We start from the raw sequence: 27,429 nt of genomic DNA on the forward strand, positions 1-27,429 counted from the left end.
AGCGAACTCTGACATCTCGCAGAGTCGGATCCGGCAGAGCTGTGCGAGGTGACCGCAGGAACTCCACTTCCACCCGTCATGTGATCGCAATTCAACAAATTACCCTCAAAAGTAGGGACCTGCGCAGAATACCGGGTGGTCTCAGAACAATTACAAATCCACAGAGGCACCAAAAAAGAAAAAAAAAAGACCAATTAAACAACCGATTCCTTACCAGCTGATGGAAAATGCCAGGAAGTTTGAGGCAGTGCCAGCTCAGCCCAAAATGGCTCCAACGTGTGCGGAGAGGAGAACTTTTCATTCCAAGCAGAGAAAAAGCACATCCTGGGTTCCATTTCAATCTTGTGACTGAGCCGGTTCATTTCAGAGGAGTCTGTTCCGATGTCAACAAACAACACCAACATCAAAGAAAACGTGGAGACCTTTGAATCCATGTGGATAACATAGCAACGGACTAGCTTGGGTTCCAGTGACTATGCGAAAATGAAATGGAGGAGTGTCATTTTTAAACCATCTTCGACACAGGCAGAGCGAGGAAGACGGAGAAACAGTTGAGCTCCTTGGCTCGCTTGCATCCCCAGTCAGCGCTTTCCTTTTCAGCCTTTGCCAGTGAAATGGCCCCGATGCCGATTCCAATTCTTTTATGAGGCCATCCAGAGCCAATCTGCACAGGGAGTCGAGGGAAGAAACAGTTTCCAACAGCTAGGGGTGGCATGGTTGAGATAAAGCTGGGCCGTTAAAAAGAAAAAAAAAAAATCATCAAAATTGCATCAATAAGAGCCAGATGAACAATGAATGATATGTAGGGTGCAATGAAGAAGGTGTTCTTGTTTCAGTAACACTCGATCTCATGAAAAGAGTCCTTATATAACCATCATTTCAGCCTCTGAGTCACAGTTTAACAGGTGACTATCACACTGTTAACGTAAGTTAAAAATCCAACTGTGTCCGTGAAAGGAATGTTGCCTTTTGGCAAAGAATCATTTCAGCCCTCAGGACCTCATCTGGTTTTTCAAATGCAGTGAAGATGTCAGGAAGGACAACACAGACTTGAAACCTGATCACCACAAAACACTCCAAGTCCCCCCCCCCCCATGTCTCCCTATCAGTCCACAGCATTCTGCTGCTTTCTAAATCTGCCCTTCTTCTTCAGCTGCACGGCAAACAATTATTAACGGGATCAAAGCATATGAAAGGGCTTCTGCGTCAGCGAGGTTGGGCTCGGGGAGCCGAGAGACTGAAAGTGATAATTGCAAAGCGCTGAATTGTTTTTCCTCTGCGCGGAGTGAGATACACGCAGAATGTGTGTGAGCTCTGTAAAAACGAAAGAAAGAAAAAAGACGAGTCACTTGGCCGCGTCAGACTGAAGGAGCCACGACATTCTTTCCCTCTCGATTTGGATCGGCTTCGGATCACAGAATCGCGCTTAAAGAATGGTGACACGTGAAACCCGCCGTTCATCAGCATGTGGAACTGACACAGTGCAGATTTAGATGTTTTTCATACCAAGGGGAGAACGGCTCTGGGACACATTCAATAACAGCTTTTATTGTGTGTCTGAAAATATCTACCGCCGTAAAAGAAAGAGGAAAGAAAACAGCTTTAGAACTTTGCTTCACTTTACTGGGGCAACAGTGGCCTAAAAAACGTCTTATCTTAGGTCGTAACCCGAATATGGAGGAGAGCATTAGATCAAAAGCGAATAACAGCAGAGGAGAAACGTCTTTATTTGTATTTATCATGATCTCAGACACACGTCACATATGTTATAGGTCGTTGTAACACTCGCACCTTCACACAAGCCCTCATACTTTGGCTATTGGAACCTATTAAACAGTATTAGCAGCATATATTGCTGATTCCTTCCCATTTTGAGGGCAAAGAACAGGATTAGAATTGCAATGACTACATATTAAACTATGACACATTTCACTGAGCCAGAAGTAGGCATCAGTCATAAAATATTCAGAGGAGAGGGATATTTGATAGCTTAACCAGAGTACGGAGCGGAAAGTGGTGCGAGTGATGAAATGGGGCAATATCAATCTGTCTGTAGCCATAAAATCCTGAGTCAGAGTTTAACTATGCACACATGGAGCAGGGCTCAAAACTATTATCTAATAGGGCAACCATGTTTGGCTGCCCTCTGAGAAAATGAGGGGGTTTGGAAAGGTGTAAATTAAAGGAGATCAGAGACTGAATCGTTTACGGTCAGTTTCACGCAGCCTTTGAACCCGGTTTCCACTCTCCCACCTTTGGTTGTATATCATCTACATTTTCAGCAACCTGAGGCACTAAAGCACCACAAGCTTAAAGATCTACAGGGAAACGCAAATCAATGCTGGCCTGCCTCGCTTGCTTAAAGAAAAAAAAAGGCAGAATCTATGAATATGCAAATATTGTTTATTTTCAGAGTTTAAGTTCTGGATACAAGATGTTTTCTAAATCACTGATGGACCACTCTCGGGCTATATGCTAAGCAGACTGCTTATTGCACCGGGATTACTTTCCACATCAGTCACGACGTTCTTTTTTTTTTTCTTGCAGCGACAGGCCGAGATCTGAGTCGTTCAGATGAGCTCAGAAAACCCTCCACTTTCAGAACTGGAAGACAGACAGACTTTCCATGTCGTACCGGCTCGCGTTCGAACAGTGAGGTCCGCGCGGTCTGCCCTGCTGCACGCCGGGTTGCGTTAAAAGGTCGAAGAACGAGCTGCTTCCGCTGTTTCACTGATCAAATGAATGACGAGTGAGTGGCAGCTCATCAACACGGAGTTCCCGTCGCAGCGAAAATGGGTTTTTAAAATAAGAACATTCTAAATGAAAAAAAAAAAAAAAGTGGCACGGCCAGATCGATCTTCGCTTGGAAAATAGAAACACTGAACGGACAAAGGCAGATGACAGCTTGTAAGGAACTGCCAGATGTTGCCATTTCCAAAAAAGAAGGAGAAAAAAAATCTAATTAATGAAAGACATATTTCTAAGTTGTACTGGAGTCCCAAGTGAATTCTGATGAAATGTGACACTGTGCCCAAAAACCGTTCCAAAACTCAAATAGACGATATTTGACCCTTTTATGGTTTAAGTGTTGACGAGCCATGCTGAGGATGTGTACAGTCAGAATGCTGCAAAGCACAAAAATCCTTTAAACGCGAGTAAACAAACTGTCATCATCTGAAGACAAATGCCCCGATTTCTTCAGACTTTTCATTGACTGCAGAATCTCTCATTTTCGAACATTAGCAGAACACTCGGCTCATCTAAAAGCTGTCAGCTTTGGAATATGAGAGCAATCTCTGCTGTGTTCACTGGAAGTGCATCCTCTGGGTCAGCTTTCACGGCCGCAGCGCATTCTAGAAAGCAACTGATACAAAAAAAAAAAAAAAAGCTGAAACACAGAGTTCCTACAAAACAGTACTTGGGAGAAGTGAACGAGGGGAGGGGATGTCGGGAAAGAGAGCGAAGGGTCATAATTGTTAGTGGAGAATAACGCTCTCTGCATAGCCTGCTCATGTTGGCTTCCTGCGTTTGGCTGATTGCTGAACGTCTCTGAGGACCTCTGACAGACAAAATACATGATAAGAACTTGTTCAAGGCCCTCTGAAAGGCCGAGACACACAGCAAAAAGGCAGAGGAACCAGAGGCAGACAGCTTGGACTGTACAGAATAACAAAGAAATGACAAAAGAAGCTTACTCTGTTAAGATAGAGAGAACAACAACAAAGGTGTATGTGATGCTCATATAGTCAGACGGTTACTCCAGAAGCACAGTCAGAAGGTGTGTCTGATTTCTTATAAAAGTCACATGGCTCTTTAAGAGCAGAATACTTTCCCCTCATGATCAGAGTTACAGATATTATGACCGAGTCATCACAAGACGGCAAAATCCATCCGCACCGCTCGCAACCGCACACAGATATCATCAGAACAGTGACCAGAGGCGTCCCCTGCAGAGTTTACAGTCTTGTGTCGCTCGGCTCTATTTTTAGGACGTCAGCATGAAACGAGCTCTTTGAAGCCCGATTCCTAATATTCTCCAGGTAATAATCCTGAATGGGAACAGAACTGCGTGTTTGCAGAAAGCAGAGCTCCATGCTGACAGATGTTCTGATACATTAGATGCCAAAAAGGTCAGAAAGGATAGCTAAGGGAGGTGGAAAATGCTACGCTTTGAAGGAGTGTGAAGTTATTTAAAAGAAGACTAGACACTCACTATATCTAGAGTGCACTAATATTACTTTTATGGGAGGATTAGATTAAACTATATTAAACACAACAAGATAATGTGCAACATGCAGGACAGGTTTCCCACAACGAGCCAACACACGCAGGAGAAATGTGCAAACGCTTCGTTAGAGATGCTCTGCTGCACTACGCCGAAGCTCGTGCACCTCTGTCAGTCTGTCGAGAAACATTTGGAGCCCACCAGCCCCGCATTCCACCGACAGCTGAGCCTGTGAGAGACAAGCAGCGACAGGACGCAGCAAACCAGCCGCAGCCACGGTTGGGAGATGAAGGTTTAAAGAGCCGTATCACGTTGCAACCTGACAGGGTTGTTCGTAATAACGGAGCAAATGGACTGCTGTGAGTTTTACCCTTTGGACTGTCACCATGAGCTCAAAGCGCTGCGCGCCACCATGTGACCGGCTGGGATGTGAAACCGACTCTTTCTAATACTGGGGAAAAAAAAGAAAAAAGGTCAGAGTAAAAGGTTTGAATAAGCCTTGAAGAAGATGGGGCTGCAGAACCAGGCAGTATCTGAGTAAACCGTACGATCTGCTGCACATAACTGCAACCCATGGCCTTTAGACGGATTTAATGTGGACATTTTACGATCCTTCATGAATACTCCAGAACTATTCTTTATGATAAAGAAAGTTTTCACTTTACTTTATCTTAGTTGCACACCTCCACCGCCCATTTCCCCCTGGATAAATGATACAAGTGCTTCCAGACAAGGTCAATATAGACGATCTAAGCAATCGTGTTTGAGCTCAGAGAACTGTGGGGATCAGTCTATTACCCAAGGCTGGGAATCTCTAAGACCCTCAATCCAGTTACTTTTCAGAAGGTTGCAGTGACATTGTAAAATGATTGTTGATTTCTTCTTTTCCAATGCAGAACTCCCTTTTTCCCCTCACTACTTCCCCTACTCCCCTCACTACGATTTACTTTGGATATAATTCAATAATAAAGCAAATGGAAGAGATGTGACCAGTTAACTGGAATTTGACATTTGCCGACATATTTCCTGGACAGCAGAGCATCTTGAAGCAATCTGCCAGTCATGAGTGAAGGTTTCGGTGACGTATGACTCTGTGCCAGTGTGGCGTGCATCACATGTTAGAGCTATCCTCCCTGTTTTCTTCCTCATTGTAGAGTTTGACGATCCCCGAGTCAACAAAATATCTTCACGATGGAACCCAAACACGATGGAATCATAAATAACAACCGTGGCGATGCGAGTTCAGAATTTTTCGCCCCAATCAGAGTCGGGATGAAAGCTTGATGCCCCTCTGGTGGGCAGCAGCCACGACCGCGTGGAAGCAGGTAATGAGATTTCTCACTCCTCTAAAGTTCTCTCCCGTCTCCCAGCTCCAAAATCCAATTTCAGTTTGGCCATTTGGCAACAGAAAACAGATCTGGCTCCGTAGGCCTTCTGGCAAGAGGCAACTCAACATTTTCCAACACAAAAACACAATCAATCTGTCGATGGAAACTTATTACCTTGTGACACTGGAGGGAATCAAAGAAATTTGCATTTATGAGCTGTGATTGAAGAGTTTCACACGGGAGCTCCTCGTCTTTCCAGAAGCAGAAAAGGTTTTTGGGGTCCGGTTTACCCCTAGATTCCAAGAGATCCTTCGATCGCGTGCTGTGGCCTTTTTCAGCTTTTTGTTGACAGAAACGTTCGCTTAAACGGCGACTAACTGGGACCCGCTGGCATGGCCCCACTTTTCAACACCAACAATTCACTGCGACGGAAGAATCGATGAGCTGGACTCCACTTTTCAACTTGTCATACCGGAAACATTTCACCCACGTAGCCTTGAATTTATATTCCCAATAATCCTAAAATGATGGTGATCATCACCATGAGCCGTGGATCAGTCTTTTCAGGTGAAGACTTTAACATAAAAGATCTCTCGTCTTCTCAATTTAAACCATCTTAAATGACCCACTGTTCACACAAAGGTGTCTAATTTGTAGCGAGTTATGCTATGACAGGCACAACATGATGACCTTTTGAGTGCATTTACATTATCTTGTATACAAAGCCGCAAAACCCACAAATAAGCTTGAAAAAGTAAAGCAGTCCTTCTGGTACAAGTTAGGAACTGGACTGGATAATCTTCTCGTCTTAAATCATCGCTCATTCTTTCCCACCGACACAGTTTGACTGTAAAAATCTACCACAACGCTCCCCGTCTGCCTTTTTCAGACGCCATCTTTGCTGCAAATCTAACTGGCCGTGTCATGATAGCTGAAACTGAAACGCTGTTTCAGGACGTTCCCCACGCCATGTAAGCTCCTTTTTAACTGCACATGTTAAACGCCGCACTCCTCTGTGTCGCCCGGCGTTTATGTGAGGAAACAAAATAACCTTAAAATACAACATTCTAATTCATGTAACTTGGCTTAAAGTCAACTTCACATTCAACAACCACTAAAACTAGCAGTAAATTATTCATTTCTGGGATTCTATTGGATCATAGCAGGCTTTGTTGAACCCAAGCACCTAATTAAAAACAAACCAAATAAACTGGAATATCGTTCCAGCTCACTGTGCACGTGATTGGATGGAAATGTCAGAGCATCGGAATAATTACAGAGAATTTCAGCTTGTGTTGAGCAATCGGGGTTAAAGTACGACAGAGAACAGATGTTTTCTTATTAACATAACCCTGACCCTGCAGACGTGCTGCCCAACCTTTTGAGGCTCCCCGTCGCCATCTGTGGAGTGAAGACCAAGAAGAGGACTGAGGGGAGCAAACATTCTGAACATCTTACAGAAGAATGATCGCCCATTAGCTCCGAGGCCCATTTTCATACTCATTAATAATGTATGATAAACACACTTCTGCTCCGTGCTCGCAGACCATGAGGCCTCCATTATTTGCCATTAAGAAATATGTAATATGAGAAAAGTCTAATGTCAGCATAAAGAGTGTATCTGACAGTGCAACTTTCAATCTTTCCATTCCCTGCAGACTTCATGAGATGGAGGAGGTCGGCCTCCTCGCTTCGACAGTATTACCACCTAATTACTTACAGCTATGTGCATCGTTTCTTTACCAATCTCCTCTCACTGTATTTCTATTGAAAACTCAATTCTAGCACATTTTCTTAAATAACCATCATAAATATTCTTAATGTTTGGATTTTATTTGAAGCTACCATTACGGCCAATATACCATTCTCATTCTGAAATAAACATTGAATAACTGAGAATTTTGCACTTTCTTTGACAAAAACCTGTTCTGGACATGCACAGGAGCCCAGGAATGGCATCTTTGCACCCAGTCGAAGGCAAAGATTGACGTTAAGCCATGACGGACGTCAGAGGTCTCGCACAGAGGAAGGCATTCGACCCACCTTTTAAGTCTCGTACAGCTGGCAAGTAAACACAGCTGAAAAAACCCACTGAAGAGGGAGGGGTGGACAGGGTGTGAGGCGGGAGGCATCGCAACAAGACGAGGGTAAACGACAGAAGTGTCTCACTGGCCAACATCATGAGAACGGTCACAAGTTACGCTGGTCTGAACCAGCATTTTCATTCGGCTGGGTGCAAATATGGCAAGAGCGGAATTCTACAGTAGCTGTACAGCTCGGTCTTCTGAGACTAAATCCACGCAGAGTCAGAGTTTTACATTCATGTGAAGACAGCCGAGGCAGCTGCTTCTTTGTGTTGATTTATGATGTGTGATTAAACGGTTTTCAGAAACAAGAGCAGCGAGGACAATATAGGCAATGGCTCCAGGTGCACCACTACTGCTCACCTTTGCTGACTCATACTGACCAAAAAGAGGCGGCTTCGTCTACTGTATCGGTATGTCGTTTTAAAACGGCACGTCTGGTTCAAAGAATCAAAGAAAACTCAAAAAGATCGGAGCTAAAACTAGCTAAATGGATACAACAGGGACGTTCTTCCATGTTTGCTAACTGGGAGCAATTCAAAAACAGATACACCTCCTTTAAAATGATCTGATGTTGCTGTAAGTCCAAATCCTTAAAGCACAAGCCGCACAGGGGCACAATTGGTGTCCAGACTGAAGCGTTTGGTGCAGATCTAGTTAAAAGTCTTCTGCCAGACTAGTCGCCAATAAATCCGACACACAGATTATATGACAGTAAGTGAAGTAAGAAGCTCTTTATTCTAAAGTCAGGGACTGTCCCCGTCTATTTCTAACCTGATCTGAGAGCAACAGAAAGTATACTGAAAGATATTTGGATTTCTGCAGGACTGCCCCATAACAGGTAACCTGGACAACAGGCTGAGCTCGAAAGGCAAAACTATGGCCGTCTATAAGAAGGGACAGAGAAGACTCTACTTTTTAAGGAAGCTTGGGTTCCTCGATGCTTTCAGTAAGATGCTGCATATCCTGGAAATGTCTGCAGCCATCAGAGCCAGTAACTCAAAGACACTGAACAGACTGAGAAACAAGGCGGGCTCTGAGGTAGGAAATGCTCTGCAGCCCCGTGGAACCGACTAGCCAAAGAAGAATGTTGCGAAAGCTGCTTAACATAATGGACAATGCTGTGCATTCTCTGCATAACACAGTGATTAAAGTGCGTTTAGTCAGAGGCTTCTTCAGCTCAGCTGCGACAAAGAACATTCCAGGAGTGGCCACAACTCGACACGACGACTACTGACTGGCAGCTGTCCCGATGCGTCATTTCCCATCTAATTATTCAAAGAGTATTTCTTTTTAATTCAATAATTAACTTTAGATCAGAAGTTGATCGTGAAAGTAGCACTCAATTTCCTTCGGCAGACGGCTGACACTAACCCAGCTCTGGAACTGATGTTCTGAAGCTAATACTGCACGCGGCATTACTGTGGTTATCAGAATCAGAATCTCTTTATTCGCCAAATGTACAACGTACACAGGAATTTGACCTGGTGTAAGAGCGCCACAGGACATTCAATAACAGTTAACAGGACAAGTAAAAAGAAGGTGACCTGAATACAAATAAAAATACAGAATGATATGACCGGAAATATGTGCAAGATCTTTGGCAGGGATAATATTGTAGAAAAGATGGGGGAGAGTGCTACTGTTATTTCAACTGTCTTTGGGAATGGTGAGGGGTGACCAGTATGGTTTGCTTAGAAGGGTGATGGCGTGGGGGGGGAATCTGTTCAGGTGTCTGGTGGTTTTGGTCTTGATAGACCTGAACCTGCGGCCCGATGGGAGGGTTATAAACAGGGAGTGAGCTGGGTGTGATGGGTCTCCCACACTAGCCCTCTGCCTGGATCGGCCATCGTGCAGAACACACACGGGCTCCTGTTCTGGGCATGTTAGACGGCTGGCTGTTTACACGATGCGCTCCAGTCTGTGGGCAGAGGATGCATGGTACCGCACAGTGATGCAGGAGGTGAGGACACTTTCAATGGTGGCTTATTAATCCTTCAAATTACAATCAAACAATAAACCGTTCGCCTGCACAGGAAACAGGAACTAAGCAACCAAAGGTCAAACCAAACCTCACGTACACATGTGACTTACCCATTTCATCACAATATAAACATTTCACTAAATGACACCAGCATGATCTGTAAGACGCACACAAATATGACACCGATACGCTTCACCTGTGGCTCTTGCGTCTTTCATTCCACCAAAGCGAACAGTGAATGCCTTCAGATGCTTTAATACTCAAACATTACACTGAAAATCATCTGTAACTTCTAATCCCACATGACGGAGACGGAATACGCAAGGTCACTTACAACAACTCCTACACAATCTAAAGAACCTGAAGAAAACACAGATAAGCCCCCGACAAAATAAATATCTACAGTCCTCATTGATAAAAGTGAGCAAGGTTACGTGTGGGAAAGCATGTCCATATCTTGGCAACCTTGACTAAGTACTGGGGAGAGCCATGGCAAGCCATGAGGAATGATGACCTCTTCTCATGCAATGGCGCATTCCTGCCATAGCTATGCAGAAACAGGCCTGGGGTAACTGTAGCAGGCAGTGGAGAGTCGCAGCTCGGTGCAATTTATGGGAAACTGCCACCCGCTTCTGCTGTATGGAGAAAAAGATAAACCCGACCCCATTTTTTTTCCCCTCGACCTTTGTTCCACCGGCAGGTGACGGCAAAGAAAAGTGACCAGAGGGTTCTGAGCCACTCGAAAAACTGGCATTTCTCAAAGAGTTGCCCTCAAAAGGAAAATGTTTCACTTCGGGGACTGTGTACAGTGTCCCCAAAGTGTCACATCTTTGTGACAATTCTTTGATAATAACGGCCTGACTCAATATTTGTCATGATTAGAAAGTGTGGCAATATCATACTGTGAGTCATCAGCGTATCCCCCGGAGGTTAACTCTGAATATCAGCTGAAGAAATGGAGCGCTGAGCTGAGCCATACATCATTTCATATTGATGTCTCAGACATCTGGGACTCTTTTTAAAATCCATTTCTGCTTTCTGATGTGCCCTGATGGGAACTCCAACAGCTGCTTGCTTCCACGCGCCACTTAGTGGGGCAAACATCAGAGACTGGAAGGCAGACCAGGAGTGCGATGGGACTCCCACTAATTCATTGATCGCCGCTGACTTTGTCTTCATTGACGCGATGGCCTTCAAGGACAGACCAGGTCCTTCTCTTTCACCTTTCACACAACCTCTTCCTGTAAAGCTAGATTCGTTCTGTGGCATAATTAACTTGAGCCTTATCACATGGATCACAACAGGAAAGCTTGACATCATTTGCTGTTAAGGATAGCTGACAAACACACTTTTAGTAACAAATGTCAAACCGTAACTATAGAGGTAAAAAGCACAGGACGCCTTTTAATCTATTTAGTTTGGGCAATCACAAAGCGGAAATGCAACAATCAATAAGTAGAGCAACTTTAAGAGCCTCTACCAGGCAACAATGTGTCATCTTGATGGATCTTTACATGTAATGTATACAGCCAGTCAATATACATCGACTTCCTGAGAACTCAGACACTGAACAGTGGCTAAAAAGTAGCTCTTGGCTTATGACGCGCACTAAAAACAGAAAATATAAATGCGATAAAACCTAAATATGAACTCAAGAAGAATTCAGCAGACACTGATTCTTCAGCTGAAATTAAACTAACTTAACAGTTATACACGAATCCTTTGTGCAAGTTAGGCTTATGCCTCAGATTAATGATCTTAAATGACTATTTTAAAGCAGGCAACCGATTCTTTAACTAAATACAGGGTCAAACATTAATCCCTTATGTTAGGAAAGGGATCTTTGGGTTCATGCGTCCTGCCTATTAAGTGCACTATCTGTCTGAGATCTAATACAGTCCCAGTCTCAAGGTGGGGAAAGTTTTAGCTTTGGTTTTGAAGAGCATTGTATTAGACATGGTCCCAGTTGACTCTTTGATGAAATTTGAGTGCGATGTCACAATAGCAGGTTTCCAAAGAGGCCGCATGAACCCTCTGCACGCACCACTGGCCGCCATCTCGGCCCTGTTTTTCCAGTGAATAGGACTATAGAGACAAACTAGAAGATTTCATGAGAAATCTGCTCTCAATCAATTGCTCCTCCCTCCTAAAGACTCTTAAAGTATATTTTTAATGAAAAAAATCCAAGATCCAAAAAAAATTAAACTGTTGCCAAAATAAGAAAAGATGTTACCTTTCCAAAGCTTTGCTTGTTGTGGAAACACTAAAACATTGGGAGGGGGCCTCTTTCTGGAGCCAGCATCAAGAGGCCATTACAGGGCCTTCATTATATTTCACATATGTTCTCACTGCCCTAAATATATCACAATCAAGCAATTTTCAAAGGGACAGCTGATAGCCTGGATGGATAGCATTATTTCTAATGAAATGGTCCCTGATAAGCGACACCACCCAGTCACACATCCAGTGTTTAAAACCATAAAACCATAAAACTATATGAGTTCTGCAAACACTACCAGAAATCAAGCTATTCTTGCTTAAAAGGAACCCAGACTAATAAGACTTTATACGTTCCAGTTACCTTCACATGCTAAAATATGCTGTTAAAAACAAATTAAATATTTCTATCATTTGAAAAAAAACACAAAAAAAACGCTTTTCACTCAGTTTGAGCCTCAGAGGCTGCCGTAACTTTAGATGCACAACTTCAGCCACCAGCAGTACGGTAATGATAGATCTAATTAAACAAGCTGCTACTTTTGGTTGTAGTTTCAGGTTTAGAAGAACAAGAGAAGCGATGCACGTTTGTTAGAGAAAATAAGTGAGTTTTCTTTCTTTCATTAGTCCCTGCACCATGTTAATGTTCATTTCTCATACACCTCCTCTACGAGCTGTTGGACAGCAGGCAAACAATGCTCGTACATTCAACCAGAAGGAAAGTAGCTTTTCAGCATATTAGATCAGAGATCTTCACTGATTATCTTGCAAGAGGGAGAATCTCATAGAATTCCTTACTTCTGGTTTGATTCTGTGTCGTGTGAGGTCACACCTTTGAAATACCAACACACATGAAGTCATGAAGGAATAAAATCTTTCCCAAAAAGAACAGATTACTTCATTATGTAAAAGAAATCCCTCCAAATCAATTCAATCATCATGAATAAGACACTGACACACTCTTGAACTTTCCCTTTATGTGATCACAATGCTATGCACGTCGGGCCTCTTATGTCAGGTAGACGTCGCTCAAATACAGCTGCGTTCTGCAAAGACCAACACTAAGTCACAGACAAACACACCCTTATCCACATAAGCCAAATTTACAGGGCAAGGCTGTTCATCTGTTTGAGAAATCTGACTCATCTAGCTCTCAAGGCAAAGAGCCATCAAACATCAGCCTGCGTAGCAGAGGTAAAACTGAAGTGCACGGGCCTTTTAGTCTGCCTGTGAAAGCATGACAAACCCTGTGGGTAACAGATGAAGATTAAAGCAAATATCAAGTGGAGTCAAAGGAATCGCAATGAGCCGCGTGTCTGGTGCAGCGATCTGTTTGTACAATTGAGCATCAGTCATGGTTCCCCAACTCTCCCAAAGCTCTTAGTGAAGAAGAAAAACAAAGAGGGGGGAAGAAACGAGAGTATTAAAAAGTAGAATTAAAGTTATAGCTCAGAGAGAATGCTGGCATGAAACCATGACACATGACAAAGGAAACATGGCTCCTTGTGATTAACATCCAGAGAACCGTGTGATCAAATGTTTAATAAAAAGAATACTTGTGACTTGTGACTTAGCTCACCTGCCAGGTAAGTGTCTCCCTGTTGTCTCCAGTATTCTCAGGCTGACAGTGCTCAAACTCGCTGTTTCAGACGGCGCCACGGGGCTTATTCAGGCTGCAGCCGATTTCTCTGCAGACAAGGAAAGCAAGAGATAAGATGACAGATGTCGGCTTAATGCCACCGTCACCTGCGAGCTCCAACTTCTGACATGCAGGGAAGCAAGTTTGTGAAAATAATTGCATTTCTTTTCCTACATACATATATGAAATGACAAACTGTGCGCAGAACTTTGCCGTATATTTCTGTAAACACCGCGAGATGCAAAAAAGATTGTCACACATTATCTTGAAATGATCTGGCAGTTCATTCTGAAACCATCACGAATAGTTTGGGGCCAGTGCGTCTCCGCTAGGAACAGAGCTGAGGCTGTGGCTGACTGAAACACAGACCGCTCCCTCTTCATGTACGATGATCTTCATAAGCAGTCCGATCACCCTGCCAAAGAGCCAGCGTGCATTAATAATGCCAACAGACTAACGAGCTATTCCAAAACCATTCTCTGAAAACATCCCACTTCTCATTAAAGGCAGTGAGTCAACAGAAATTAGACATGAACCACTCCCCTGCCCTAAATTCATGGCCACAGGCATGGCATTCTGCTTTCACCCCCTTATACTGTAGTCTGCTCCAGCAGGAAAACAAGCTATATAAGGAATTGTTAGTTCAGAGCTCAGCGAGTGGCTCGAAACGATTAGAGTCAAGGGCTTAGAGGTGAGGACTCTGTTTACACTCAAAACTTGATTTTTTAGCTAGAAGAGGTACCACTTGCTAAACACGACTCAGTCTTTCATATATAAACCAAAACTAATATTAGTTTCCACTGGGCAGGCGGGCGGAGGGAGGTGAACAGAATGAGTCTGTGAGAACATATCCAGGTGTGCCAGTTGGCTGCATTTAAATATTTTCACCCACATGTGTTTGGTGAGTTTTTATAGACTTAACTGTTATTTCTATTAGCAATCAAGCCTCTAAGTATTTTTCCAAGATTCTTAAATGTTTTTGTAACAATCAAATAAAGTGAACTTTAGATCAATCAACAGACATAATACCCACATTTCTGAAGGTGGAACAAGACAATGGAGTCATGCTTTCATGTGTGGGTGCATAAGAGATAGAAGCACCCAATATAAGTTGAACACTTTCAGTTTGAACTCAAGTTAAGTCCAAAATCCTCCAAAAATCTGGGCTAAGTGTCCCCCGCGGGCTTCGTTTTTACTCCTGGCTTTAGCCTTGACCACTTCCTTCCTGGGTCTCCAATTAGCAGAGCAACACAGTAGCCTTAAGGAGGCAAACAGCTGACCAGCACCTCGTGTTTTTATGGAAGTTAAGCGGCGGTAATCGGCACAGACAGAGCTGAGCGCGCAAGGCAAACTGTTTTATAGCATCCCAGCAGCACGCCTGCAGTTTGCACCCGCTCCGAGAACAGCGCCTGTACAATCATGACTCCACAGGCGCTCCTGGTTTACAAGCTGTTGTTATGACAGTGTGATGGACATCTTTCGTGCATAAAGTTTGGCAAATGATCACTCTGAGACCAAAAGTGAAAGTCAGCGTCAACGTGCCAATACACTGCAGTTGGGAGGATTTTAAAGGTTACGACTTGAGCTTTGGAAACGAGGCGTTTGATCTTCAACTGAAGCAAAACTCTAAGATCCCAACGGGTAAGAAAACATGCCAAGCTCAACAGAGGCTGAACCAAAGACTTTCCATTATACTAGCCCTGAAACCACTTATGAGATTACAGTATTTGACTGGAAGCTTACGATTTTAAAGATTCCGTTCACACCAAACCATGACAAAGCGATTCAACCACTTATTCACAAAGTAAATAGTCTTATCTGGACAAAATGCTTTTTGGGGGGGGGGGGTAAATTCCTTTTTTTCACCTTTGAGAAAACCCTTCACAACTGCTTGTAAATAAAGTATCCTTCCAGTCGAAAAAATGACACAAACATGCAAGAATAGAGACGGTGCAATCTTTGAAATGAACATTCTTGTTTGTGGATGAGGTGCACAGATGTGGCGTCCAAGCTAAACAGTCTGGAAAGCCACAGGAAGGGCAGCCGATTGGTCCGTGGAGCCGAGACCCTGTTCCCAAGACGACAGAAACTCCATCGTGACATTTTCAAATGCCTGGAAAGGTGGGTTTTCCAGACTAAAGAGAGAGAGATTCAGAAAGCATTCGACAATCCTCTGATAGACAAACAAAAGAGAGGTAAAGTCAACTCTGGCAACAGAATGAGTGGATCTAACATTCATGAAAGAGGAGGCCTGAAATCTCAAACATCTGTACAAATGACTGGAATGGAGAGCGACCCAGTCGTATGTCAGCCATGATGTCATCACTGTGCATCTGGAGCCAGGGCAGAAAAAGCAGCAGATCTGACACAAGAGCCAAATTCTTGCATCACTTTTAGATAGCATCAGACACTATATTTAAACATGATTCTGCAGGCCAGAAAAAGAGTGCGAGGTTACCTAACAAGCCCCCTCTGCTCCCCTTTTCTTAATCACAGTTTTTACAACACATACTTCCTTTTTCTTCCTTCAGCAGTATTGAAACACATTTCTTTTACCCCCCCCCCCCCTCAGTGGGCATGCTGTTCAAATCCCAGGGTGGGCAGTTGGCCCTACATCTGACACATATGAGACGAAAGGGAAACTCCAGATTGTCGTGGTGAGGGCAGCCACCCGTGGCAGTGCTCAGTGGGATTCCAGTTGTTTATGGTTGGCACTAATTGCAGGTCTGCAGACTCACCCCGCTCTCAAATCTCCAGTCGGCACAAAGAAGAAGGAGGACCGGTTGTGACAGAATTACAAGTGACCGTTCGAACGGGAGTGATTGCTGACACTCAGGAGCCAGCTGAGACTCCACGAGGAGCTTGATTCACTTCTTTTCTGTTCATCACAACCCTGAACTGTGCTGTGGTCAGAGTGCGGAGTCCGGTCGCACACAACTGAAGTCAACATCCCTAACGTAAGCCTCAAATTCTGCTTCACAGACAAAGACCACCGTCACACTGTTATGAAGGTGTTTTACTCCCAGTCGGGGACTTGTGCTGCATATCTTCCCCATCACTAAGAAGTAAAGCTCAAACTGGGAACGACAAGAAATCAAATCTAGAAATTGGCAACTTTATCAACAGTATGCCCCATCTAAGGCATCTAAGTAAAGAACAAAAGCTTCTCGTGTATTGAGTCTTTGAATTAACCATGTTACAATGTATTCCAACTCTCAGGGTTGACTTTAATAGTTCTTAAATGTAAATGTAGGTGACTTGACTTGAGCCGGCTGAAACAACTGTATCGGGTGTCGACCGAGGAAATTAAGTAAATCAAACAGAGTCAAGAGTGTAAAAGAAAGTCAAATCCAACGAGCCGTCTCTTTGAAATGTACTCTGCAAAGGAATGCTCCATCCAAACACAGCGGCCCACTCGCCAATCAAACACTCGGGTATTTTCCTCCCTGCTTTGATTCCCCAGTTTTATAAAGTGAAAACCAGCAACCACTTTTATTTCACTTCAAATGTAAAGCACGCTCCACCGTAAGTCATTTACCAAATTCTAACCACAGACCATAGATTTTTGTTCTTTTTTTTTTTAAAACAAGAAACCGCCTCTTGCCCAACCCAAACTGAAAGCTTTAATCCTGTTGACAGCCACTTTGTTTTTTTTTAAAAACACCGATGATATCTGCAGAGCCTTCATCACATGTCGGTGCAGGTGATCGACTCAATATTGGCCCAGAAAAGAGGACTGTGTGCTGGCATGAGGCAGAAATATGCACGCCAGAGTAATTGAACGCATGAATTTCTTCTATATTCAGATCTTATCTGCTCTTTGGGGAAGAAAAACATCTTGAACAAATGGTTTCTTAACAGCAGCAGAGAAAAAAAAATCAAAGGGGAAGCCAATTTGTAACAGTCAACATCAAATTTTCACTTTAATCTTACTATTCGCTGACCCGGTTCTGAGTCCAGACCTATATTGTGAACTGAATAACGGAGCTTGTTGTGCTGCGGTCTTGTTTACCATCATCACGCTCGCTGGCTAGTTTGTGCACAGCCCCTGTTCCTGTCAGTCAACAGACCTCTGAATCGCAGCCCTCCCACCTCCTCCTACTCTTTTTTAGTGGCTCGGTGCCAATATCTGGGCAGGACACCCTCTGAATATCACAGTCACAGACTCACATTGAAGTTTCAAAAGCAAACAGTCCGGTCAAACATAAAAATCCATCATTTTCTCTCGTCTTCTTTCCTCTTTCACACCATTCTCAGACAGACGCGTCACACCCGTCTCATCCACTGTGGACGTTTAGTCAGGGCCTCCCCACACTGGCCTGCAGCCCTGATATGGTTGTGGTATGGCTTGGGACTCTGAGCCAGGGTCTGAGGAAATGAGAGCGTTTGTTTTCTTGCCACTCTCATCTCGGTGTGATTCAGATCATGTCATGCACCAAACAGCGAGCACAAACACAGTCAGGGAGGAGTTAGAAAGATAGGACTCGCGCTATTATTGCTAATGAGATCACAGGGTGGGTGAGCTGTGCGAGTGTGTGTGTGTGTGTGTGTGTGTAGTGTGACAGAGAGCGAAAAGACTGTCTATTAGTTAGGTAACCTGAGAAGTGCTCTCACTCAGCTGGGTGACTTGAAAACGGGGTGAGTCTGCAAATTTAATTTGAGCAGCACCAACAGGATTATTTGTGGAAAACAGTCTTGCTGTGTCAGGGAAGGTCAGGCAGTGGATGTTTATTTACAAGCGGTGGATGCTGGGAGACATTTTCCCCGTTAGTGTTACATAATGTCTTTACCACCTTTGGAATGCCAAGAGAGAAATCCAGCAAGCCTTGAACTGGTCCTCTCCTCCCCAGTAAATCTGCTGTTCCAGCTGTGCAGCTTTTGCATTGCCCTCAATTTAACTTAATTCCAAATGTAATTTACTCTCAGTGTTCCTGCAGAATCTGGGAAAGATGGAATCTTACCGAGCCTGACACTCATTTGGGAGGGTTAGGGCCTCCAAAATCCCACCGTAGCACATCTTGGCATCAGCTTGATTAACAAGACGGTATTGAGGTATGTAAGCAGCCTTCACCCAAGCTTACACTGTAGCTCAGGTTCACCACAATGATAAACACAACCATGCAGCCATGTATGTCTGAGAGCTTTCAGCCCAACATGTCGCGGGTTATTTTAAGATGCCGGGTGAGTCCCACAGACTTAGTGAGCTACAAAGCTTTTCGACACGTTTCAACGAGTCAGAGTTGTTTTGGCAATAACTGTCGCTACAGTCACTCGAAAATGTTTCGCCTCAACTCAAACAAATGCATCACAGAAGACAAAATCCAGCGAGGAGAGATTATCCGACCATATAAGGTAGCAGAAGTAGGGATCTTGTAGCACATTTTTTTAAATTTTGACCAACATAGTTCGGAGCTCCGGTCCATAATTCTGCGTGAAAAAAGGAGGACGGACGGGGTCAGAGAAAGGCCTTCAGTTTCCCTGACAGCGTTTGTCAAGAGAATTTCTGCCGACTAGTTTAGTAGCATTTGTCCAGAGTAAAGGAGCCGGTCTATCAGAGGAAGTAAATCCGGTAGAGAAGTAGCCACTGGGCCAAACTGCAGCAACAGCCTCTTAAATCAAAAGGCAAAGCTGACAAACAGTGTTAGAGCAGGGGTTGAGGACACAGTGAGGACAAGCAAGGTGAGCCCAGGTGAGCTCTAAGGCATATAACTGCATGTCCCTTAAGTATTAAAAAAATCTTTTTGATGCATTTCAAATTTAGTCATTTGCTTTACCCCTTATCCTTATGGGGATATGGGCGCAGCTATTCTCACCTCACAAGCTGTTATATCTTGAAGTCCATCTTAAAAAAAAGGGCAGAAAAATCCCATTGCTTTTGGGATTCATTGACTTCACCGGTGACATAACCAAGACGAGAGCTGGTGCCATCTTTCAAATGAACAACCTTGTTTGTGCATAAAGTGCACAGCAAAACAGACTTGCGTGAAAAAAAGTCCCATAACCTCACACACCCGTCTCTCAGACATGACCCTCAGAACTTGTCGTGATATTTTCTTTGCAGCTGAGTGGACAGAGCACAGGATCCAGTGGTCTGGGACACAGACAGAGCGCCCCTCCTTTTTTTATTTGCGTTCAGGATGATCGCACTGAATTGCAAATCATTTATGAACTCCATCGTGACACTGAGATTTGAAATCAAATTGCGAGATTGCCCAAGGTTCCCAACCCTAATGTCCGTCCACACCCAGATTTAATCACCAGGAACTCAGAACCGTGGGACACCGCCGGAGGGCATTCTGCTGCTCAATGAAACTGGAAACCAGATTCATCTGGGGATTTTTCATCTCCCACAACATTGTTAGCCCCCTTTTTTTTTCCTTTTTGGCCATCTTCCTTTCTACCTCCTGGCAGAAAAGACTAACAGAGGGATTGTGAACTAGGATTGCAAAACTACGAAGGAGAACATTTCATTTAGGCACCGTTTCTACACTTCCTCGTTATCAAAAAAAGAATGCTGGCCTAATCTCTTACATACTCTGTTACCAAAAACTAAGAAAATACAGCGGGGTTCTCTGCTGGAAATGGCAGAAAGAGAGAAAAAAAAAAGCATTGAGCAACTTTATTAACAAAGTTACTGCATGGCTCATATATTGCTGTTTGGAGACTGAGGTCAGATATCCACAAGAGTATGAAAACACTGGAATTCAAACTCTAATTTGATACAATGTTAGCACATCGCTTAGAAAGAATTTTGTTTTTGGCCCTGATGCTAAGCTGAGTGTGAACAGAGGTTATACCCTGTCAGACTTTCAGTAGGAGAATCCATCTGATTTTGACCTGTCACTTGTGCAGATAAACAATCTTAAGAGCAGCTCATGAGCACAAGCCTCGCAAACTAGCAAATGTTAGACCAGGAGACATTCTCATAAAGGCTTGAATCAAAAAAAAGAGAACAAAAGAGGAGATTTTTTTTTAATGTTTTCTATGAATACACCGAATTTGGTCTTTGCAAGCAGGAATCTGTGAGCGTATCTATTTAAAAAGGTGAAGATTTGTTTGGCCGAAACAGCAAATTTATTTAGTTTAGCTTTCCAACTTCTCTTTAAAAAGCAACTATTCCAGCAAAGAGCTTTGGGCTGTCTCGATTTTTGCTAACAGCACCACTTACCGCTCCCAGTCTGTTAGTCGGTGGCAGCCTGAGAAATAACAGAACACATCATGCCTGGAATGCAACGTAGCTGGAGCAGACTGGAGGGAATCCCTCAAATAAAGCCTCTGCTTTCAGGGTCGGACAGCTTACTTGAGCGTGTGAAGAAATAAATAAAAATAAATTTAAAAAAAACTGTCAAGACCCTAATATTCAATCACGGTTACGAAAAGTCTGAATAATGTGAGTAAGCTGTTCTTGTCCATGACCGAGGCCCCCATCTCAAGCCATCTATGTGCTGCTGGAATGAATGAGCATTCATTCTCCGTTCTGCTGCGTTATTGTCCCTGAATTTATCCACTGACCATCACGAGCAACAGCTGGTGTCCTCTCTGACGCGACCCCCATCAGTCATCTATTAAGTAGACATTAACAAGGCATCGTAGTGCTTTTTACGAGCTGAGAGACAGGTGAGAAGTCTGGAAGACATCGACAATGAAAAAGTCCAACGTCGCTACTGGCCCTGGTTCAAGCTTTGTTTTATGAACCTCGCAGGACAGTGCAGGACGGTGGCAGGAAGAGTCTATCCGCGCTCAAACAGCAGACTATCTGACATCATTAAATCACCGAGCGCGGCAGCTTTAGCTCATGAAGTCAGTTTGGGATACGTGGAATAGCTGAACTCTGGCAGACCTGGGAGAAGGAGCCACACTTCTAAATCACACGTCTGAGCGAAAGGACAGGGTTAGACAGGGCCCGAGTAGCTGCAGCCAGCATTTAGCCAGAGAAAAGTCATTAGAGTCATAACCTATGCTTGAGTCAGATGTAAGAGCTAAACAAAGACGACTTGAGCTGCTAAAGGTATTTAACCTCTTGTGACCCCCATTTGGATGCAGGGAGGAACGGCTGTGGCATAACGATAAAACAAGCATTTTTTGTCAAAAACGTAATCATAAATTACTTTTTCTAACTAAGGAATGAAAAATAACACTAACACAAGTATTTCAAGCCACCTACTTGACTGAGTTCTAATTTCATATACACAATGCTGCACCGACAAACAACTCAACTCTGCTAATAGCTCATTAGACTTCCATTTCCAAGGTCAGAATCTAACTAAAGAGCTTATCAGCGAAGCCAAAGCCTTGGGTTTCCCAGATAATCACAAATGTTTACAAAGTCAACATTCCTCTAAAAAGGTCACGAAAACTATTTCAAACAGTGAATAAATGGAACGGCAACGCAAACGGCAACGCCGGCGGAGTCCAGATTAGCGGCATGAATACGTGCAACTCAACCTCAGAATAAAAAGAGAAAAACAAAGAGAACACAACGGACTGCTGAGCGTATATCAGATGCTGTTTGTTTTTTTCTAAAATCTCACGCAGGAACAAATCTTGGCCAACGTTATGAATGCTGTAGACTAATGTATGCATATGAGCACACAGATAGTCTCACATACAAACAGAGACAATAATGTAAAGTCTCTAGGAGATTAAATATCCTGCCAGGCGTAGATAATCTGACTGATATAATATGTCGTTGCCTTCATCAACAGAGCGTCTTCCAACACTGAACGCTCTTGATCATCCCACAACACAGTCATGTGACCCACATTGAAAATGTCACGCGGGTGACTTCTGGGGTCCAGTGGCTAACTTTAATTTGTTCTGACATCTTCCCACCTGCATGACTCAATTGGCATTAAACTGATATTTGGTCGGTGCGCTGTTATTGTCTGACAGCAGTACAAAGTGTGTGATGAAACCAAAAATGAAGCTTCAGCTTTGTCTTGGTTACAAGAAGACCAGAATAATTCTGAAAAGGAAACTACAGACTGGGAAAAGGACGGCGGTCTGACTAAATTCCACAGTCAAGCTCTAACTGTTGCTCCCCTCCACCGTGCACGTAACCATGCTGACCTGCTGAGCATTATGGTAATATTACTGATCTATTAATGTTTGTTTCACTCAGGTAATGCCCAGAGGTTAAGATAGTATAAGCTACTTTGTACTGCACTGCAATTAGTGATTATCTTTACAACGGATCAATCTGCTGGCTTATTGATGGCACGGTTATGATGAGCCTTAAAGCGAATGTCACAAAGTTGGAACACAGAGTGGCGGGAAATGACATGTTTACAGAAAGTAGAGGCAGATCGAGTCTATTTAAATCCAACACCCTGGGACCTCATAACCAGGAACAGAAATATGAATGAGGAGAAATAAGACGTGAATCTGGCAGCATTAATGCTCTGATACAGCTGTGTGTGCATATGTGTGTGTGTGTGTGTGTGTGTGTGCGTGTGTGTGTGTGTGGCCCTTAACCTATAGCTCACACCTGTTACTTTGGTAAAGCCCTGGCTAGGGGCGAAAGGGCAGATTTGGGGTCATGGTGTCACATGACACTTTGTCAATGATCCGTTTCAGAGCCCATCTGCACACATTTATTACTTCACCTACAAAAAAAAATACAGATTTTTTATTTTTTTACAGTACACCACTGAATTCTTTGCAAACAGTCCAGCTAAATATGGATTCCTATTTCTGTTGAGACAACACACCGCCTTTCATCTCGGGCTGCAAGTGATCTGACGGCGAATCAGCGAGCTCTAATGAACGAACGCGAATACGGCAAGCAGAAGTGACACGAGGAAAAATCTGCTGAATCTTTCCACCAGCACGACTTAAACCCCATTTTAAATTCACAAAAGGGTTTTGTCTAAGAAGTCTAGCAGAGGAGTGCATAATTCCACATCCCTGTGGTAAACTAATACATGCAAATGAATATAAGCTAATACATTTATTCAAAGCTGAATTATGCTTCTTTGAAATTCAGATGATGGGGAAACCATCATGTGTGTTGTACACCAACAATAAAATGGAGTCTGACGTTCAAACTATTCTAGTTTAGTTAAACGTAAATATGGAAGCTGAACTGACTGTGTCAATGCCATCATCCTGCTCGTGAATAATGCTGTTTAAACATTCAGTGCTACCTTATTAGCCCAAGCTGCAGTGATTCTGAACTGGAACACAGCTTTCTGTGTATTTCTGTAACAAGCTGAAAGGTCACACAGTAAACATGCAATCTGAAAGATTATTTATCTACGAATCTTTAACAAAATCCTATGCGTCTGTGAAAAAAAAGACAACAGCAACAAATAAATAACATCAGTAGAGTGTTATATGAAGCAAGATTATTAGCTTAACATTAACTCTCTTAAACTAGATCACCGTGGTGACTTAAGATGAACAAATAACCTGCTTGGGACCAGGTAATGTTCAGAGTCTGGGACAAAATAAAAAAATAAAAAAGAGATCTATCGTTTCCAGCAAAGTCAGGCTGAGGACATTTAAATGTTGTCAACAACTGAAGCTAAACCTGACATTTGCAGGAATGCTGACAATGCTTGATTGACGCTGAACAAAAGTCAGACTGTCAAATAAGAGACATAAACTTAATTATCAAACCTTAAACTTAACTTAAACTTAAATGGTGTTTGGTGAGTTTTGCTCAAATATCTCAATCTCTTAATTTAATCATGATAACATAGCATCTTTCCAGAATTTAATCTAAGAAATAATTAATGATTCTAACCAAAAATTAGCCCCTTTTCGCCTGAAATTTGCATTCAATTAAAAAAGTTGCCAGGATTCTCAGCTCAGGGAATTGACGGTCCCTGGGTGGGAATACATTAAACAACGAATCCTCGCTATTCATGAGGCTGGGAATTTAACAAATGAATATCATCGGAATATAAAGGTAGTTGGTCTCAAATGGCCGCAACCCTAAAATGGATTAAGCGGGTAAAGAAAATGGATGGATGGATGGTCTCAAATGGGATTTTTACGACATACCAGGGAACATGTGGACCATGGACATTAACATCTGACCACAAATCGGGGTTCCTGATGCTTAGGTATATATATATATATATATATATATATATATATACACACCTCATCTCTACCCTGGAATCTTAAGCAAAGCAAAGACTAAATGCATATAAAAGTCTCAATGTCTGGTCATACTTCAAAGAGGGATTTATCCACAAAAATAAGGTGGCAAAGACCCCAATTATTCTGATCGGCGATCTGCCATCTCTCGACTGAATCCACAACGCCAGCTTGATGTGTGCGAGCGCATACCGACGCTGTGCTGACCCGCCTCTTTTTGGCACGTGCGAATTACCAGAGAGGAACAGGCGTGTTAACTCGGAAGTCTTTTTTTTGGGCGGATAATGACTGAGGAAAGATCAGAACCAAAGTTGTAGTTCTTGCCAAGAACAACAACAACAAAAAAAAACCTGGCTGTGTTGAACTTGCTGTTTTACACCACTCCGAGGATAAAGATTCTTCCACTTGCTGCTGCAGGGACGTATTGAACCTGCCCTGACTGAATGACAAATAATCTCAAATTAATCCACCCCAATTGGGAACCTGAGATTTTCACATCTGCTTGAACATTAAAAACGATGACACAGACGTTTGTTTTTATGACAACTGTGACTGATGTCGACTTTGATGAAAAAAAAAACGTGCTAAGCCTCAGTTCAGGTAAAGCTCGGGGTCATGGATCTTTCTGCTAAACACTCACAGTTCACAGTGTGAAGGGACACGTTTTGAACATCTCACTGCACTGCTATTTCAAGATATGGGTCTGGCTTGATGACTCATCCCTGACATTCACAAAAAAAAAAAAAGACTTGAGTAAAGGGAAAAGGTAATTTAAGTCACACCCCTTCTGCATCTCCAAGATCAATACCCCTTTGAACAAGTGTGATGGGCAAACACAGACATGAATGGCAAGTAAGAATCCTTTAACAAATGTCATGAAATGTTCTGATCACTTCAGCATGCATCCTACACCTGTCAGGCTTCTGCTCTATCAGTAAAACACACTGTGAATAATAAAAAAAAAAGCACTGAGAAAAACAAAGACCAAGATAACCACAAACACTGTCATCCTGTTGCTGGCCACAAGAATGCAAGGTATTTTCCCCAACTCAGAAATGTAGGAAACGATCCAACAAATAGTTGTTGCACATGCGTCTTGGGACACGCATCCCAGGAGGCAACTCTGAAATGTCTTCAAACAGCCCCCCCAGCCCCCATTCCTGCCTTCTGTGCACAGGTAAAGAAGCAGCAACGACAGACAACCTAAGTTGTTGACTCTGTCAGTTCAGGAGGAGCAATCAAAACACGAGGAAGGAGCAAGTAAAAACAAGAGCCGAATAGTATGGTTTGTGCACAAAGAGGAGCTCATTTATCAGGAGCAACAGAGTGTGTTTTTTTTGTTTTTTTTGAATGGGCCAAGGCTGAGTGCAATAATGCACTTAGACATTCACTGACCTCAAGCCTGGTGCTTAAAATTACAGATGAAAAAACGATGCAGTTTGGTTTCTTTTTATATCACTGAGGTCCTCCACGCCACATGTCCACAGCTAATGACTGGTGCAGCGGACCATACTTTGAGATCAGGACCTGGTCCTCGTGCGTAATGAATGACAATAATATCACCTCCAACAGTCAGCAACTATTCTCTTCAGACCTCAAACTGTCGGGCGGCCAGGTCTGCTTCAACATTGAATATCTGCTGTTTGCTGTAATGGCCTCGATGCTCCATCTCCCCTGTCAGGTGGTAATAATCAGTAAGTAAAGGAAGTAAATCAATCAATCAAATATGACATATCTGTTGCATTCTGTGTGATAGCCAGTGCTCCGGGCTGTAATTTAAGTGATGATTTACAAGAGAGGACACATTCCATACTCACAACAAAGCTCACATATAAGCATAAGTATTCACAGCAGCCAACTAATGTAAAAACTTGTAACACATGTTCCACTCTGGCGTTCTGCGTGAATAGCTTGTTATAAGTATTATAACATCGGTGATATCATTACATACTTGCGTCACACATGTCACTTACAGAGATCATGTCATAAATCCGCACATAACTCGCACACTAATACGCCATCGTCTTTTCACTTGTCCCCGTTTATCACCTTAAATACATCAACAATTCGGGACGATGATGTATCGTGGAAATTAAAACAATCTGCCAACCTCTTAACAGACACGTTGTGGTCCCGGCAGGACCCCGGTTTGGTCATCGGTCAGTCGGGCGCTGTCTATCCCATTTTGTAAACACGGACAAAGTTGGGTTTTGGTTTGGGCTTGTCACCGAACGCTGAACTAACTCAGAGCACACAAGCAGCACCTTTTATTTTTTCCCCCATTCTTAAACCAAGCTGAGCTGTACCCCAACATTTCCCACCTCGCTCGCTCAAGTTATGACAGCAACGGTTAATGTTGCAGGGTTATGAAGTCAGCACGCAGCTTTGCTATCAGTCAAGCAGCTCGGCGAAACGCGCGAGCGGCTAGCAAACTTCTCCCCGCTGTCCTCACATCCCTCAACACAGAGTGCAAAATAACTGACATTTGGCGCTAACGTTCCAACGCAGAGCCGCTAGCTTCTTCGCAAAGACACGGCATTCCCCAGTTGTACAAACTGGAACTTGGCAGCTGAGAGAAACTGACGAGACTTATGGCTGAGACACTTTCAATTAGGCAGAGAGAAACCGTGAGCTAACTTTTTCATACCTTTCAGTCGCCGAACGTCTCCGCGTCGGTACTAACACTTCTTAGCAGCCATAAATCCGGGTTTGGACAGCGTCGTCCTCGACGAGAAGAACGAAAATCCAAGCGTGTGGAGCTCAACTCTCGGCTGAGACATAGATTTTTCGAACACGGCTCCTCACTGCGTGGCTCCAGCAACAGCCGCTGCAGTTTTTTTTGTTTT

At 43.3% G+C, this 27,429-nt stretch overlaps 1 protein-coding gene across 2 annotated transcripts in view; it reads right to left on the reverse strand.

The window, feature by feature from the left end:
* Positions 1-27,429, reverse strand: part of peak1 (pseudopodium-enriched atypical kinase 1) — a 74,876-nt gene extending 47,447 nt beyond the window's left edge. For both annotated transcript variants that reach the window (XM_072386275.1, XM_072386274.1), the window contains exons 1-2: positions 27,231-27,429; positions 13,418-13,526 (exon numbers count right to left, since the gene is read on the reverse strand). The gene's annotated coding sequence lies outside the window, so the exon portion shown is untranslated. The remainder of the gene's footprint in view (positions 1-13,417; positions 13,527-27,230) is intronic.

Source organism: Leuresthes tenuis, unplaced genomic scaffold, assembly GCF_036924035.1.
Source record: "Leuresthes tenuis unplaced genomic scaffold, fLeuTen1.0.hap1 SCAF_5, whole genome shotgun sequence".
Taxonomy (NCBI): Eukaryota; Metazoa; Chordata; class Actinopteri; order Atheriniformes; family Atherinopsidae; genus Leuresthes; species Leuresthes tenuis.